Below are 19,427 nucleotides of genomic sequence, written 5' to 3'. Positions count from 1 at the left end.
TGTTCATGTTCATTTTTTTTTATTCTATTTACTACCTGATGTAAGCTTATAAAGGAAGCTTTGCGAATAAAATCAATTTTTCTCTGAGAGATGAACCACTCTATATATAGATCTAGCTGTATACTTTTAAACTTGTGTATAATCAACTCAGAGAAGCACGAAAAGCCTTAAATCTCTTAGTCATTGACCTGTTATAGTTAAACCTGACATTTTCAAGAATCCGCGGTTTTTATTACGATAAAAGACTTTTCGTTATGAACCATAATTCTAAAAATCTAACAAGTAAAAGTTTTATTTCTTTCAATAACATCTGTATATGTATAGAGATCTTGCTTGAAACATTAGTTTTCAGTAATTATATCGAGATATTAGAAGTATAAACATTGATTCAGGTAGATTGATTTATACATCATGAGAATTTTGTTCTAGGTATTCTTGTTACTTCGGTAGTACACGTTCCTGATGTTGAATTTTAATAGTAGTAAGACCTTCTAAAATTATGCTAATTACCTGAATTTGAATTATTTCTTAAGCAGCGTAGATCACGAAAGCTGGATTCAAACTAAATATCTTCTCTTGGGTTGAATTGTTTAGTTTCACGTAGTATTAAATTCTTCTTTTATGTATACACTAAGCCTGAATACATTGAATTCTCCAGAGTGAAAAATTTTGCCCTAACTTATGCTTTAGTTAGTTACGTGAAATGGTTACTCTTACTGTGAATGCAGTTCTGAATACTGAAAGTTTGATTACATAGTGGCAAACAATGACTCTAAGCATACATCTCAGCGTGAGAAAATAAACTATGTACACTACAGTTGATAATTTCATATTGATTTAAGCCAACTGCTGAGATATGACCGAAATTAGAAGATATTATGTACCATAAGAATAGTGTTTTCTGCAAAATTATATGACGCATGTACGAAACATAGAAATAAATGTTGTTGTTTTTCATGTTAAGCTCAGTCATCTAGTTCGTTTTCATAGCTTAATTCAAAATCAATATTATTTAATGTTACACTTGTCTCATCTGAATTTAATAGCAAAATTCTTGAATTTACCACCTAAATGTTCTCAATTGTTTAATCGATTCAAACAACTTCTTACGATGTGCATGTAAAAAGTCTTATTTATTTAATACCAAGTGATAAAAGTTCAGACTGGTAACAAAAATACCTAAAACAAGCACGAATAGAGTATTTTTCTCAGTGTTTTCAAGTACAATACCTAATTTGTTCTCCTATTATTTACTGGGCACTGAATGAATTACATTTTCTAATGAACAACCAAGATTATTCACATATGGAATTTTAAGAGAAAATGATTAACTATGCCATTTATCTTGTACGCCTAGTGTCTTTTATCTGTTACTCGTTGAAATTTTGAACGTGGTTTGTCACTTCGTGTGAAAAATAAAACAAAGATAAAGTAAAACTGTTTTCTTTCCACTTTAATTTGATTTTTTTCCCAACAATAATCTAAAGCACTTATGAAAGTTATAATCTATATGTAAAGTTTACATACACGTTTAAAATTCCCCTAAGTTGTTCTTAAACATTATTTTACTTTATATGTGTTGATAATATCAACAGTTTCAAGGCTGTGAGTACGAGGTCGCTTTGAAGGAAATAGAAATGATAATTTTTAATCTCACGTGCACCTGGGTTAAACGACCAGAAACTCCAACGGTTAAAGGTACAGCCATATTTGATTTTGACCTACTGACGAGGCAGATGGAAGACAGACAGTTGCAAGAAATCTGTCTGACCGTTTGTAATAACGAGGTATCTTCCTGCTTTTACAACGCGATCATATCTAAAAGTGTGGAACTTGAGCGGTAGCACTATCTCTTGCTAACCACTTGGTCATACCTAGACACATTTTAGAACATACAGTATTGCACAAAAGTATTAGAACAAGAAATATTTTGTTATTCTTTCTGTTTTATGGGAATCATTCTTCCATGTCGCTAAAGAATGTAAATTCCTACACTACTGTAATGTTTCACTGATCCCTATTGACAACTGAATGAACCAGGGTGAGAATACTTATTATTCTTTGCAATTCTCATATACTTGTACCAAGGGTATGTCATAATGGTTCTGTTTGAATAAACATACTGATCAAATTTGAGTTTGAAATAAATGTCATGGTACCCCATGCAATGTCTTAACTATATAGAAAGAAGCTAGCATATGGCACCGGTATATGCTATAAGAAATTAATTTAATAGCACTCCACAAATAAACTTTGATATAAACAGGGTTTAACACTATATATAAAGTTTTGTTGACATGCCACAGCCTAAAGATCGTAGAGAATTCGCAGTAGAACAGTGAGTTCGTATGAAAGCTTCTCGTGATGTTGGTTGAACTCTCCAATAAAGTGATGCAATTTGATAAAAAAATCCCCAAACACTATCAGGTACACTCTATATCCATGAGACTGATAAATTTGAAAATAAGAAAGGAAGAGAACGAAATTTGATAAAGGGTACAAAAATTGGACTGTTGATGATTGAAAAAGGGTGTTGTGGACAGATGATCCTAACTTTGAAATATCTTATTCAAAGCGTAGGTTGTATTTCCTGCTAAAGAAAGGTGAAAGATACTTAACTCAATGCATAGCACTTACCATGACGCTTGGGGGAAGAAGTTTATGTTATGAAAGTGTTTGTATGTTGAGGTGAGAAAAGATATTTGCAAAATAGATGGAATAATGGGCCAGAACGAGTACTATAAGATATTGATCCGTCATGGTATGCCCAGTGGTTTGTGTATTATTGGTAAATGATTCTACTGTCAAGAAAATAATGACCCTAAAAACTCATCCAACCTATGCAGAAATCACATAACTAAGAAAGAAGCAACTGAAGTCATTCAAATGATGCAATGTCTCCCACAAAGCACCAGTCTCATCCAAAATGAGCATATCTGTGATATGATAAATCGAGAACTTGACAAATCTTAAAGTTAGTTCTAAAGGGACTTCATGAGAGTGTATTAGAAACATTTGAAGTAAAATCCCAAAGGACAATGTGATTAAATATGTTGCAACAATGCCTGAAAGACTGTCTGCAGTTATTAAAGCAAAAGGGGGCACAAAAACATTAATTATTTGTTAAAATCAAGCACTACCACAGAGTATCTGTAATAAATGTGAAGATGAAAAAAAAATTGACGTTTCAACTGTGATTTACCTTCTTTTGTTGTTTGAAAGTAGCCTGAGCTCTAGTTTTTGATTTTGATTTAACACTTTTGTACAGTACTATAATAACTGCTTTATTATGATGTATGGACATATTTGGAAATAATTTTCACAAAAACCAACAAAAACAAACCTGAAAATTAACGTCAAGAAAATATAAAACCCATTATATGCGGATCTTATGTTGCATTTATTTTGTTAAAGTTTTTATATATTACATCTTGAGTTTCAAACACAAATTTGAAATTAAACTGCAGAAAGTGAGTCATAAGATTTGTTTTCATTAATGTTTTAGGCTCAAAAATGTACAAAAAGAAGGGAAAACGAAATAAATAAAGATTTCATTACATTATACATAAAGGTCTGTAAAGAGATAATTCGCAATGTCGAAACACTTCGAAATGATATTAAAATAAACTTCAGAACATTCGACAGAGAAATGAGGTCTCTGGTACAACAAGTATTGCAAGCAGTTGCCAGTTGTTCAAAGGACTGTAAAAAAAGCAATGTAAAGATTCATGTAAAGGTTATGGTTACAAAATATATCTGAGTTCGTCTAACTTCATATTTAATCCTTTAAGGATAGAATGAGTCACTCCGTATTGTTATGTTTTACCTTATGAAATTATGTAGTTAACAAATAATGAAGCTAAAAAAAACGTTTAAGTTACCTATTTTTATGTGTTATATTTTTTTATCTTTATAAAATATTTCTCATATATCACTACAAGATAACATCTTTTTTTTTTTTTTTGCAGGAAAATGTTCTTTAATTTTCAATATTTTTTTATTCTGGCATAGATTTTTGCATTTTGTTGTTAAAATTACATCAGAGAAAATCATTGAAGACAATATTAAGTAGCATACATTCTTTAGAATAATAGACTCGGTATCGTAAACACCGTTCATTATCAGCTTCTCCACGTGTTCTAGTTCTCATGTTACACCCAACTAAACTGGTAATCATGCCTGAAAACGGGACTTTTATGGATTTTCAGATCAATTCCTCCTTTCTCTTGTCGTTGACAATGGATGAAACATAATTACACAGTTCTTGTATAGACAGAGATTTAGAAAATTTTAAAATGAATATAATAGAATCCTCTTTGAAAACACAATCGCCAGAGCGTCTGTAACTCTACAAACTAAACACCAGTCTTCCCATATAATTATATTTGTTTTTCTTTGTTTATTTTTATCAAATCAATCGCTCTGTAAAATCTTCAGAACAAATCGTTCGTCATCTTTATTTGGCAATGACAAGTAATACTGTAAGGTATATTGTTGGTAGAATACCAGTACAAGTTTCTATACAACAACGACAAGTATAAATACCCGATATCCTACACGTTTCTTCGTTTTCATTGTAATCTATTACAGAATTAAGTTGAACAATTGTGTAGAATATTTCGAGTTTTGTCTACACATTCAGTTACTTTCATACTTTTCCACTTTGTGAAAGACTGTAACTAGAGATTGGAGAAAACTCCTCCAGTGTGCAAACTGTGACACTATTTTAGAATAAATAAAGTGGAACATTTTATAAACTTGAAGTACAACAAGTAACCAAGTCTCCCAATAGCATCTACGCCATCAAAGAAATATTATGAAAATAAAGAAATGGTAAAAACAAACAGTATTTCACACAATGAAACAAAATTCTGACAAATTTAACAGTTAAATCCTTGAAGCAGATCTAAATCGCCTGCCGCCTGGAAATGTTAAGTATCATTCTGGTATTTATTATTCAACATAATTCAACACCAACACTAACGAATTATGTCACTTATCAAGCTAGATTTATTAATTTTAAAGGTTTATGGGACGTGGCTCTGGTAGAAATGCAGTATTTTCATAGTTGACATAAAATACTTGATTGTATAAGATGGATTTCCTACTTTTTAGCCTTTAGTTTACCGATTTGATCAATTTTATTAGACCAGGTCATTGCAATGAACCTGGTGGTTTTATTATAATATTAAATCGCGTAAAAGCATCACTCCCTAAGACCTAAAAAGAACCTATCATTAGGTCGTCATCAGTATCTGTAACATCACGAGAGCGTCTTATTATCTTGATCCATCCATCCATGACACACGTTACGATTATCAAATGGGATATGGTTTACCATATTATGCTGAAGGTTAATGGCAATGAAATCATAGACTGAGGGATGTATAAAGTAATTTGTTTCGTTTAGCTATCCCATTTTGAAAAAAACAAGAACTTTAGCAGTAAAAATCAACCTCTTTGATCTGATACAAACTTAGCATTACGTATCATACAAGGAAGATCTTTTATCGAGACTGGAAAATAATGAACAATGAACTTGGATCAGAAGGCAAATCTGTTTGTCAAATAAACCTTTCCACCAAATAGGACGAAGTGACCTAATGGTCCAGTGTTTGGTATACCTAAAACAAAGAGACAAAGAACTTCGATTTCAGATTTTTTCAGCAAGTAATAAAGACCATCCTTCCACAGGAAAGGACCCGTCAGTAAACAAATTCTAAGCTATGCCACTTTTTCTTCTCCCTCCAAGAAGACCATAATCTAGAAGGATCAGTGAACCAAATATTATCCTTTAGATTCAGTGACTGACAAGTGATCCATCTGATTTTCTATATCGGGTTCGAAGGATGAATATTTAAATCCAACACAATTATATATTCTAAACTCTGCTAGAAAGGTCAAAATCAGCCCATCTGTCATTCTAGCACATGCTAAAACATTTTCCAAAGAAACAGCTAAACATCCTTTGAAATACATACTGTGTTTGATCTTTTGTTTTGTTGTTAAACACATATCTACACAATGAACTGTCTGTTTTATGCTCATCTGGAATATCAAAACCCAGTTTTTAGTGTTATAAACCTTTAGACATATCGCTGAGCCACTGAGGAGAGCTTATAGTACAGTTTTGGCCAACATATCTTTTTATACTGTTCAATATTGGTGCCTCCTACAGGTGACATATGGAAAAACTATTTGCGCCATACAAAACTGTACAAAAGAATATTTTGTCATTTTTTTTCCATTTGATGGGGCTAATTCTTCCATGTCATTAAAGAATGTAAATTGCAACACCATGGCAATACTTCATCTGTTTACAACTGAATAAGCCATGGTAAGAATACTTATCATTCTTTAGAATTACAGTATACTTGTACCAAGGGTATGTCATAAGGGTTCTGCTTGAATGAACATACTGATCAAATTTATGGTACGAAATAACTTTCATGGTACCCCCATGCAGTGTCTTAACAAAATAGAAAGAAACTAGCATATGGTACCACTATAGGTTAAAATAAATTATGAGGGATTTACTATTACGTATTTATTTTTATATCCATGCTTGTGTCAGTTAAATATACATTTAGAAACATGAAACTTATATTGTTATATCTGTATTGAAAAATTCCATATATTTACTAAAATGTAGAAGATTCTCGAGTGTAAGAATCAGTAATGTATTCTGTGTGTAAATGATAGTAATTGCCAGTATTGTTGCCTTAGCTGAAATTTCTAGAAACTCTCCTCTCGAGCTTATGAAAGGTAGTCAACGCGAAGAAACAGTTTTATATTGTTGGTTTGCTGCATTTAGTATACTATAAACCTCGGAAGTTATAACTGTGATTGACGCTTATTAATCAGGAAACTACAAATATTTGGCCAGAAACGTTCAGAGATTTTGAATATTACAAACTATTTGACTTCAATGGATTACCTTCGGAAGTGTGATAAGTGAAAAGCTAACTAGCTCCCCTTTAAGTGAATTTTACCTGTACAAACTCGGAATTAGTTCGCTCGTCGTGATTGGTTATAGATCGGATAGAGTATCACTATTGTTTGTAAGATTATATTATTTTTGTATATAAATCATTCTCTGTAATAACCATTATTGTAAATTGTATCATTGTTTGTGTATTAAAATATATTTATATTAAGGAAGAAAATCTGTACATCAATCTTGTTGGTACACTATTAGTTTATATCTGTACATTTACTTAACTTCTATATTTATATTAAAATTTAAGTCGATTTCATGCTATTTGAATAGCAATATGTAACATAATAAACCAAAGACTCGTTCAAAATAAATAGTAATACGTAAAAAAATCAATTTAATAGCACTCCACAAATAACACTTGATAAAAAGTATTTAACACTATATTGAGTTTTGTTGTCATACCACGGCCCGAAAAGCATAGAGAATTTTAAGAAGAGCAGAGAGTCACATGAAACTTTACGTGATGCTGGTTAGACTATGCAACAAATGGCTGCAGGTATGGGTGTTAAAAGATTAATTAAAATAAAGTACAGAACAACGTTTCGTCCTACTTAGGTCATCTTAATTTTATGACCTAAGAAGGTAGAAACGTTGTTCGGTACTTTATTTTAATCAAACTTTTAATACCCATACCAGCTGTCTTTAGAATATATTTTTACTTTAAGTGGGTTTCTCGTCATTATGAAATTGTTGCAGACTTGAAGCGCTCCCCAAACACTGCCAAGTACGCCCTAGATCGTGAGGCCACGACAGGTATATTTGAAAACATAAAAGGAAGAGACAGAACACCTAAACTCAATGACACTGATGTTAAATATCTTCGTTTATGCAGACTTCAGGACGGAAGGAAGACTGCTACTGATCTCAAGCATGAGATAAACGACAAATGACAGAAAATTGTCCAGACTTACAGTATGAAGAAGAATCAACAAGAATGGAATATTTGGTCGTGTAACAGTAAAAAAAATATTTAATTCGATCTCCAAAGATTGTTGAGAGACTGAAATATTATAAAAAGTAAAATTCCTGGACTGCTGATGATTGGAAAAGGGTGTTATGGACAGACGAATCCTTAACATTAGATGACCTAAATGACAGAAAAATTATTTACCCCACACAGCCTCAAGTGAAATAAAATAATAACCCCGTTTTAGAAATGATCGATATGATTAGCTTGGTAGAAGTATGTGTTGAAAACTTTTTTTTCGAATTAATAACAAAGTTTATAAACAAAATGAAGCTTTAGCTATGGGGTTTCCATTATCTCCGTTATTATGTAATTTATATATGAACAGTTTTGAAAGTAAGCGCGAGAAAAAGCAGATAAAAAAGTTGAAATATGGTTACTGTATGTGGATGACACGTTTCTGGTTAGGTGGCATGGTATGGATGAAATAGTTAATTTCGCTAATTACATTAATAGCACTGATAATTCTATAAGATTTATGTAAACTGAAGACGACTGGTATAAGTGTTAAAACTTCAATTAAAATAAATTACAGAACAACGTTTCGACCTTCTTAAGTAATCTTCGTTGTTAAGTATTTATGGCTTTGGTATGTGTCTGTTTGTTTGTTTGTTTTGAATTTCGCGCATAGCTACTCGAGGGCTATCTGCCCTTGCCGTCTCTAATTTAGCAGTGTAAGACTAGAGGAAAGGCAGCTAGTCATCACCACCCACCGCCAACTCTTGGGCTACTCTTTTACCAACGAATAGTGGGATTGACCGTCACATTATATACCCCCACGGCTGGGAGGGTGAGCATGTTTTAGCGCGACGCGGGCGCGAACCCGCGACCCTCAGATTACGAGTCGCACGCCTTAACACGCTTGGCCATGCCGGACCTGGTAAAAAGACCAAATAGTATTGCAATAGAAATAATACAAGCATAAAATGAGTTTGGCATCCATAATATATAAGGAGATCAATTTTTATTGTGTTCATGCAGACAGCTGGAGCAACTGAAGAGGAATCACATAATAAAAGCCATTATGCTGATTGTTAAGAGACTGAAGAAGTTTAAAACCTGAAACTGGCAAAGAAAAGTGTGGATTTGTAGAGTATACTGAAACATGAAATGCAATTTTCATCCTGAGAATGTTTTCTGAATGAACCGTTGAGGTACAGAATGATTGTGACCTATGTTTCATAAATTACACAAAAGCAGTCAAGAAAACAAAGCATGAAGAATAGCTGCATATACTCAAATAATTAAAGCTAGATGGAATCATTAAATGAGAATTATATTAAATCTCTATTAGAAACAAACAACAGGAATAAGAAAAGACGACAAGGTGAACAGTTACATAAAGATCAAAAGAAGACTTTGGTAAAGTTATGTGTTTTCACCTGACTCTTTTAGGCCTTTTAGCTATATTATTATAGCTAATACATCATGCTATACTTATCATAAGCTAGTTCGTAGTATTTTCTATCCACTATTAGGTCTATTATGTATCTCTTTTAAACTATAATAGTTATTCATGTACATTCCTTTTGGTTGTCATCGTTCTTTCATAATATTTATTATTTGTCCATTGTTTTGCCATATATTGCGACTTATATATTAATTGTGTTTTGGTTTAGTCTGCAGATTTGGTAAGACAGAAGTTATTTGAAAATATTCATGTATAACCGATGGTCTTTCTGTGTTCTATTTCTTACAGGGTTCGGATATTTGCATTTCCTTTCCAATGTGCTTTTTTAAATTCAGTTTTAAACAGATGTTGTTTATATTCTAATAGAGGTTCGTGATCCAAAACACACAAGATAGGTAAATGATTACTGTTTAAACCAAAGCCTGCATTAAAATGTAAGTGTTTAGTATCCATCCACAACCTATATATCTACGATTGTTCTCTCCCGGCCAAACTCAATCTGTAATCATTTCGTTTTCCTGGTGTTAATTTGATTTCCTAATTTTTGGTACTACAGGGTGTTCCGAAAGTCACTGTGCAGTTTTGTAATCATATTTTATTCAGTCTATTTCAAGCCAACAACTGATAGCGGTGTTTAGAAACAAAATAAGAAGGATCCAGGTCTGTATTAATGCCAACGGGGGTCACTTTCAACATTGTTTATAATTGTCATTCATACTTACCTCCTGTATTCTATATTGAAACATGTCTGTTAATAAATATATAAGTGCACAGTGACTTTCCGAACACCATGTATTTTTTCTTATCTTTAGCCAGTCTCGTCGATAGATAGGTAGATAAAACCAGCTAATGGTTTTCAAGTAAAGTCTACTAATAACTCATTTAATGATGAAACTGTTTAAAATCAACTTGCTACTTGGATTTGAATTTTTTAGGATTAAAATCTTAATAACGTATGAGTATGTTATCAAACAAATCAGAGGTTTTGTTTGTTTTAGAACAAAGACCACATTGGGCCATTTTACTTTGTCTACTGTAGCAAAATGAACCTGGATTTTAGATAAACGTGTTGTCTCACCAAGGAAGGACTATAAATTCCTCAGAAGGTGAACGCAATTAATAAGTTTTTATTTGTTTGTTTGTTTTGAATTTCGTGCACAACTACACGTGGGTTATCTGTGCTAGCCGTCCCTAAATTAACAGTGGAAGGCAGCTTGTCATCACTGTACACTGCCAAGTGTTAGGCTACTATTTTACTAACAAATAATAGTGGGAGTGACAGTCACATTATTACGCCTCCACGGCTGAAAGGGCGAGCGTGTTTGTGAAGGATATTCGAACCCGCGACCCTCAAGTTGTGAATCGAATGCCCTAACCACGAAACCATACTAAGCTAGTTTCAAACGGAGTATCCGCTTTTATAAGTATTACTGACTTGTAGTAATTATAAAGGAAATCATTAATCTTGAAAACAAACCTCAGTGAAGTGTCATAAAAAGAAGAAGGTAGAATAATAGGAAATACAAAGTGTTTACTAGAATATTTACAGACATTGCATAGTTTGTGACTCAGTCGGTACATACATATTGTTATAAAAGGAAACACTATATGGTATTGACGACCTGTTAAAGAGATATTTAAAACACCATTTATGTTAACAACCCGAACGATCCCTACAAAGGCAATGCTGTCGCCCACCCAATGAGTCATAAATAATAAAAGTAAAGTACAGAGAAGCTACGGGCAAAGAAAACAAAGTTCTTCACATTAGCGATTTTGTTAAAAGTCAAGTACAGACAAAAGCGACACAGAATAAGTGCTATTTAGTTCGTTACCTGTTGTTTTCCTTCAGTATTACGCCAAGTGGCACAGCGGTATGTCTGCGGTCTTATAACGCTTGAAACCGAGTTCCCATACCTCTGATGGGCAGACTATAGATAGCGCAAACTCTCTCTAGCTTAACCTGAAGATGACCTGGGAGGGTCGAAACGTTTTTTTCTCTTTATCAATAAAAGTGTTAATACCCATACCAGCCATTCTGAGATACATTTTTATTTCAAGTGAGTTTTTCGTCATCAAGAGATAGCCCACTGTATAGCTTTGTGCTTAACTACAAACAAATACTTGAATATTCCACAATATCCTTATTTTACGGTCACTTTCATACAGTAATCGTGTTAAAGTGGTCATACCGTTTTATTCATGCTTTTAATTTAGTGAGCTACAGTTTTATAAAATAGGCTGTTTTTAAAATCATATTCATGTATTATGTTACTGTTCGTCGAAGATCAAGACCAACTTATAAAATTTATGCATTTTACCAAACTCAAGATTTCTATATCAACTTACTCTATTCCTTCCTATAATAATTTCAATTTGAAGGTAGGCTGGTAGAAATCCTAATAAGAAATAAAATCGAATCGTGTATACGCGAGTTCCATGCTTACTATTTCTGACGCATAAAAATGAATATATGTAAAAGCCAAGGATCAGATGGTTAGCTTGGTTTCTCTGGCTTTCGTGAGTCAGACGAGTCTAATTCCTCTTTTAATTGCTTGTTACCATTTTAGTTGTATTTAATTACTAACAGGAACGTAAATATCTCCTACATTTCGGTACTTTGTCTCCTACATAAAAGCCTGTCAAGGAGGTATTCCCATGGCCAGATCAAATATGGCGTTATGCGTGTGACAGCGTAACAGTGTGGCGTGAAGATACGTAAGATCCGAATAGAAAAGCCCAAAAGACTCCTATGAAAGAAAGTATTTAACTTCATTTCCACTCTATCGACGCATGTTAAAAATAAGTAAGAAATTAAGGAAAATCTGTGTTTGAGAATTATTACCAAAAAAGCCTTTATTAGAACAGACTGTAATTATCAATTATCTGTAGGAAAGAGGACGACTTCTCTCGAGAAGAAAAAGAGATGTGTATGTAATCATATCATCGTGTGTTTGAATCCTTTATCTAAAGGCAATAATATGTTGTTGTTTTTTAATTTCGCGCAAAGCTACATGAGGGCCAGCTGCGTTACCGTCCCTAATTCAGTAGTGGAAGGCAGCTAGTCATCACCACCCACCGCTATCTCGTGGGATACTCTTTTACCAACGAAGAGTGGGATTGAATGTCACATTATAACGCCCCCACGGCTGAAAGGGCGAGCATGTTTGGCGCGACGGGAATGCGAACCCGCGACCCTCAGATTACGAGTCGCACGCCTTAACACGCTTGGCTAAGCCGGGCATAGTATAAATAATATAAAAACGAAAAGAAAAAGGTTCAAAGATAAATTTACTCTACCCTTTCCTGAAAGAAGTTAAAATTTGGCAGTTGTTGAGGATTCCTTCTTGTTTTTGGTATACATCGTTATTTAGTTTTGAAAGACGTTTTCTAATCTGACCAGTGGCTTAATTAAAGAACTAAACTCTAATTGGCAATTGGTATGTGTATGTTACTGGTGTTAAGTATTGATACAACAGATTACATTGTTCTGTGTTCATTATCAATATTTACGAGTGTATGTATTTGGTGTTAAACCTTTGTAAAGCAGATGTGTTAATATTGGACTCACTGTTAACATCATTTGTTTTTGCCACATGGAACTAAAATATTTGTGATTGGCAATTAATATGAATAACGAAATAATCTAACATTCGAGACACTCGACAAACGAATGGCTCAAATATGCTAATGAACCATTGATCAAAAATATTACAGTACAAACTTTACAGATATTATTTTCACAAAATATCTATATAAGTCATGATAAGAAAATCAAATAAAGGTACAAATGAACTGTGTAAAACTTTAGAATATTGCCAGTTGACAGTTGATACCCAAGCTGTCATAATATTGAAGTCATATTTGCTTAGAAACATCTTAAAAACAGTTTCTTTGGTATGTCAATAATGGTGATTTTTCTAACTCTATATCAACACTTTCGTTGATTGTTGTTCTTTCGTGCTGCTAATTTATGGACTGAATTTATATTGTTCTCCAAATGAGCAAATTTTAACTGTTTCTTCTAGATCCCATTGTTTAAGTTTCAATGCTCTTACCAAACAATTGTACAGTTTTTGTTTATTAAACACTGGTTTGGTTTGGGTTTTTTTTTGGAATTTCGCACAAAGCTACTCGAGGGCTATCTGTGCTAGCCGTCCCTAATGTAGTAGTGTAAGACTAGAGGGAAGGCAACTAGTCATCACCACCCACCGCTAACTCTTGGACTACTCTTTTACCAACGTTACTAAACACTCAAAACATTTTAGATTTCTTTGTCCTATATTTAATGTTTTACCTTCAAATAACCTTTGCACCAAAGCTGAGAAAGTAACACGGACAATTTACCTGTGTCATTAAACAACCATCGTGTATTTTAACCAGCCCTCCTCTTCTCATCTGCAAAATGAGCCGACACAACGAACGTAACGAAATACATTGTCTATAGAAAGTAATAATATAAGTTTCTCAAAACTTACATATTAATAATTATATTTCAAAAGAAATCGCTTATCACAGGAATAAATAAGATGATTTTATGATCATGCGCGTTTTAATTTGATTAATTATAATTGAAATAAGTTATGTTTCAAAGTAAGGATACTGCAATCAAAACACTTTACGAATACTTCTGTATAAAAAGTGTAATTTAGAAAAACTTGGCAAATACATCTATTCTTTTTTAACTCCACTGTTACAGAATTTTAAGAGCCGTGCGCAATTTTCTACAGTGGCCCGGCATGGCCAGATTGTTAAGGCACTCGACTCATAATTCGAGGGTCGCGGGTTTGAAATCCCGTCTCACCAAACATGCTCGTCCTTTCAGCCATGGGGGCGTTATATGTAACGGTCAATCTTACTATTCGGTGATGCGTGGTGATGACTAGTTGTTTTCTCTCTTGTCTTACGCTGCAAAATTAGGGACGGCTAGCGCAAATAGCCCTCAAGTAGTTTTGCGCGAAATTCAAAACAAACAAATATTTTGTATTGTAGTCAATCATGAATAAACGCAATGATATGCCACCATTTTGGTTCGACAAAATGATTTTTTTAAATTAAAAAACACGTTCGCAAACTCTATGAACGCCACTACACAGGAAATCTAAAACTAATTATCGTTTAAGATTGATTTAATGAAAATAGATTAGTTAAGGTACCTGTACGAAAGTTATCATTAGCTATGTCTGTTCTTAATCGATTTACGGTAACTCTCTGCGGATATTAAATTTGAATTAAAAGAAATATTGATCGAAGGGTTCGTTCGATAATTTCAGAAAAAAGACAAGGGTAAACTGTATCATCTCACCTAGTTTCTCCTATTGGATAGCAAACCCTGAGCTCTACAGGTCGAGAATCGTCATCAAGAACCATCAAACTTCTGACAGGAATACCTGAAAGCAAAGATGTAATTTTTAAGTAAGATATAAGAAACACATATGTAGATCTAGTAATAGTTCTAAGAGAACGGAGGAGATGTTGACTTGACAACACTGGTACTCGGTTGATCCTAGCCCAAGTGGACCAGCCGATTAACCCTGGGGAACCGCCCCTAGGTCACCCATCTACATATACAAATAACGAAGTGATGAATCAGGACCGTGTGTGGACTCGTGATTAGTGTTATATACTGTGGTTCTGAAGTTCAAATTTCATGTAGAAATAGGCTGCAAGACACTTTTCGCGCTATTACCTGTGGCGAAGTTACAACCGTTACAAGCAATCCTGCAATTCGATTAAAAGTAACTAGTAGTTTGAAATTAGGGATAATTATGCCAGAGCCTTGTCATTTTCTACCTGACTTTTTAAACCCACATATCACACAAGATAGTTCAGCAGTTAGAGATTAAGGATGGTTGGTTATACTTGAACTGTGGGATCTCTGACCTAAGTTTTTAAATCCATGTATCACATAAATTACTGCTCAGGTTTAAAATACGAAATAAAGGTTGTGAACTGTATATTTTGATCAATTTTATTAAAGTCATTTCACCCAGAATTAGGTTTACGGTTTTATATCAACATTAGTTTATTTAATTAATTACAAAGTCCACAGGAAGAACATCTTGTGGTTTTAACATTCGAAAAGTTTTATTTATGACTTTTGGTACTGTAGATCAGGCATTTAGATTTTTACGATCCCACAGACAGACAGACTTGCCACATTTTCTAAATGCACTACTTAAAAATAAGAAAATAAGACATTTTACGATATTTAAATGAAGAAAATGCTTACTCAAATCAATCGCAAGGTAAAATATTATTATAATATTTTCCATGTGGTTTCGACAAATACTGAGACGTTTGATTTCAAACTGATTCGTCTTTACTCACATATATAAATAATTTGGCTGCAATCTACCGTCGGAAACAATGCAATAAGCATGTAGCTCAGCTTGCAAACAAACATCTCAGTATTCGTCGAAACCACATGGAAAATATTATAATAATATTTTACCTTGTGATTGATTTGAGTAAGCTTTTTCTTCACTGTACTACATGTATAATAACACTGAATTCCATCAGTTGATTATTGTTTTTTTTTCTGAATGAAATAAAACATTGTATGTAACAATGAAATTGCTGGTAGTGTTTATGTTTCGCTAAAACGTAAACCTAAATTGAATATCTCACGACAACCTAATAGCGTTATCATGAAAACACTGCAGAAAGATGAAACCCAAGTTAAAATTTCCAAGGTAACCTAGGGGAAATGTTGTCATGGAAATATCTCTAATTGCTGAAACCTTATACATTTGTTAAGGAAATTGTTGTATGCTCATTTTGATACGTCTGTAAACCACCACTCATGCGTGGATCTGTTTTCCGGAGTTTGAAAAATTAATAGCAGTGACCTATTTATACTGCAAAATAAAAAAGTAATTGATACATTTTCTGAAAATGAACATACATACGTTACCCCACACCGAGACAGTTCTATTTTACTGTATATTTGAAATATTAATATATCTATAAGGATAATAAGAAAATATATACCTAATCATACACATGAAACCACGTCAGTAAATGTTTGTTTGTTTGTTTTTTAATTTCTCACAAAGCTACTCGAGGGCTATCTGTGTTAGCCGTCCCTAATTTAGCAGTGTAAGACTAGAGGGAAGGCAGCTAGTCATCACCACCCACCGCCAACTCTTGGGCTACTCTTTTACCAAAGAATAGTGGGATTGCCCGTCAGTAAATGATAAAAGTACACTTAAAATATTAGTAAGTATGAAACATTTTAATATTTTAAGTACAATATCGCATTTTTCAGCTTTATGAACTAATCCTATTGTTGTTATTGTTTTGAATTAAGCAAAAAGCTACACAATGGGCTATCTGTGCTCTGCCCACCACGGGTATCGAAACCCGGTTTCTAGCGTTGTGAGTCCGCAGAAGACGTACCGCTGAGCTACTGAGGGCCTAATCCTATTGTAATATGTTTGTTTCAGGCGCAAAGTTTTACAGTGGGTTATCTGAACTGTTCTTACCGTAAGAATCCAACCGTGTACTTTATTAGACCGTAAGAATCCAACACTGTACTTTATTAGACCGTAAGAATCCAACACTGTACTTTATTAGACCGTAAGAATCCAACACTGTACTTTATTAGACCGTAAGAATCCAACACTGTACTTTATTAGACCGTAAGAATCCAACCGTGTACTTTATTAGGCCTCAAGCTTATCACTATACACCGTATGGTTGAAAATTACTAAAACAATATCAATATGGACATTGAAAACTATATGAAAAGAAAATTGAACAGTACGTAATAAATACATAGATATATGTATAACTAAATACTTTTAGCCTTTGAGCTCACCGAGGGTAATCGATCCTCTTATTTTAGCGTTGTAAATCCCTAGACATATCACCGTATTAGTAGGGAACAAATACTTTTCTTTGTTTGTATGTTATGAAGACGGAGATACACAATAGTCTGTCCGTGCTATGCAAACTGTAGGTATGGAATACCGATTGCAATAAAATAGTTAATTTTGGTTATTATATAACACTATTACCTGCTGTCAGTAGTAGTGGTGTTTTTATTATTGTTTGTGTTTTGTTTCTGTCTGTTATTTCTGCTGCTGTTTTGGTAATGTTGTGATGTACGTTGTATATTGTGGTTTTAATTTCCTTATATTTACCACATACTTTGTAGTTCACCTGATGTATTTACTTCAAATTACAACAATACAAATCTTTATGTTTCCTTAGATAGTAGGTATTATGATGGTTTTTACCACAACCCCCACACAACGTGCGTGAGATTTACGGGCTGCTGTGATGTGTCCGTAGTGCTGTTAATTAAGTTGCAGTCTGGAAGGGTCAGATTTACAGGCTGCAGTGATGTGTCCATAGTGCTATTAATTAAGTTGCAGTCTGGAAGGGTCAGGTGCGATTTGGACCTCTTACTTCTTCCTGTACTGTATTTTAAACTGAAAAACACTAGGAAAAAAGTCACAAAAACATGACGGGAAATGAAAGATTTTAAACTTGTTTCTATTTCTATCATCAGGACCACGATTATGAATATAATACATTTAGTGTTTCATTACTACTTTGCTGCATTTAGTCTTGCATGACACTTCAAATAGACCACTGGTAAATTATCATTTATTACAATAGATAATCAATAGGTATAGATAATCAATAGGTATAGATAATCAAAGAGGCCGATTGTTGTTTATTTGCTAAATTTATGTTTTTATTTGAGTGTTGTTATGTCGTTTTTTCTTATTTTTCCCTGCTTGCTTGTTCCTTTTATTTGTTTTCTGTTTGATGAGTGCGCAGCTGTGTTCTAAGTAGTTGAAGTTGTCAGTTTTGATATTTGTGTGGAGTTGTCGCTTCTATCTTTTGTGTTTGATTTGCTTTATAAATTGTATGCTTTCTTATGTGGGCTTGATATTATGATGTTCGTTGTTTGATGTTCTAGTATTTGGGACAAACTCAGTAATTTGTTATATATTTATTTGTTTGTTTACAGAATTTTTATATTTACATTGGGAGATGGTGATGATTTCCACTGCAGCCTACACAACGTTCACAAACAGTAGCGACGTGTCCGTAATGTTGACAGTTGTTTGTACTTTGAATATTTTTTTTTGTTTGGACAAGAGCATGGTTTTACAAACTATTCTCCGTGGAGCCCTTGGGGTCCGCGAGGAAATTTTAGAATTTTAATATTTTTTTCCCTAAAACTATAAAAAAATGAGTCAAAATATGCTGTACAAAAAGGTAAAATAAATAATTAATATAACACGTTTATCGCATATTGAGCAGGTTAATATTTTATTCTGCCTAACGGCACTCAACTCGTAATCCAAGGGTCGCGGGTTCAATTCCCCGTCGTCCCAAACATGTCCACCCTTTCATCTGTGGGAGCGTTTTAATGCGACAGTCACTCCCATTATTCGTTGATAAAGAGTAGCCCAAGAGTTGGCGGTGGGTGGTGATGACTAGCTGTCTTCCCTCTAGTCTTACACAGCTAAACTAGGGACGGCTAGCAGAGATAGCCCTCACATAACTTTGTGCGAAACTAAAAAACAAACAAAATAAAAATTAATAGCGTCAAATAGTTTAATTACCATAGTTTTCAAATTTTTAAATACTTATTACGAAAAATACAAAATTGTTTTATAAGAACATTTAATTTGTTTGTCCGGTCATACGTTACCTTCTCTGTTAAAGCTCGGGTATCTGCTAAATAGTTAGTCCATGCATGTAGACAACAGCATAAATATTGAATATTAAACAAACATTTTACCCTAAACTGTAATAACTCAAACTTTGTGGGTTAGGTTACTGATAGAATCAACAAAATACACATGAATAACACAATATGTGAGAGCTTATTATGTTTTGATTTTTTATTATGATCAGATATATCACTGGCATAAATAACTGTTCAAACAATTCGTGGAATTATATGTGGGTAAGAAACAGAGTTATCCATACAAATGTATCTTTGTTTATTTTCATAAGCTATTTTTTTCATTGTTTTCAAGATTTAGAGCATATTCACTCAGTTTTAGTGTTACTGTAGTCAC

At 33.4% G+C, this 19,427-nt stretch overlaps 1 protein-coding gene across 3 annotated transcripts in view; it reads right to left on the bottom strand.

The window, feature by feature from the left end:
• Window positions 1-19,427, bottom strand: part of LOC143253666 (ionotropic receptor 25a-like) — a 119,252-nt gene that overhangs the window by 89,854 nt on the left and 9,971 nt on the right. Inside the window, exon 2 of one of the 3 annotated variants that reach the window (XM_076507869.1) lies at window positions 14,684-14,768. The gene's annotated coding sequence lies outside the window, so the exon portion shown is untranslated. Of the gene's footprint in view, window positions 1-510; window positions 860-14,683; window positions 14,875-19,427 lie in introns of those variants that run through there. The other 2 variants (XM_076507868.1, XM_076507870.1) reach the window with 2 other exon arrangements.

The sequence above is a fragment of the Tachypleus tridentatus genome, chromosome 6 (genome assembly GCF_004210375.1).
Source record: "Tachypleus tridentatus isolate NWPU-2018 chromosome 6, ASM421037v1, whole genome shotgun sequence".
NCBI lineage: Eukaryota > Metazoa > Arthropoda > Merostomata > Xiphosura > Limulidae > Tachypleus > Tachypleus tridentatus.
This window is presented reverse-complemented; position numbering and strand designations above follow the sequence as displayed.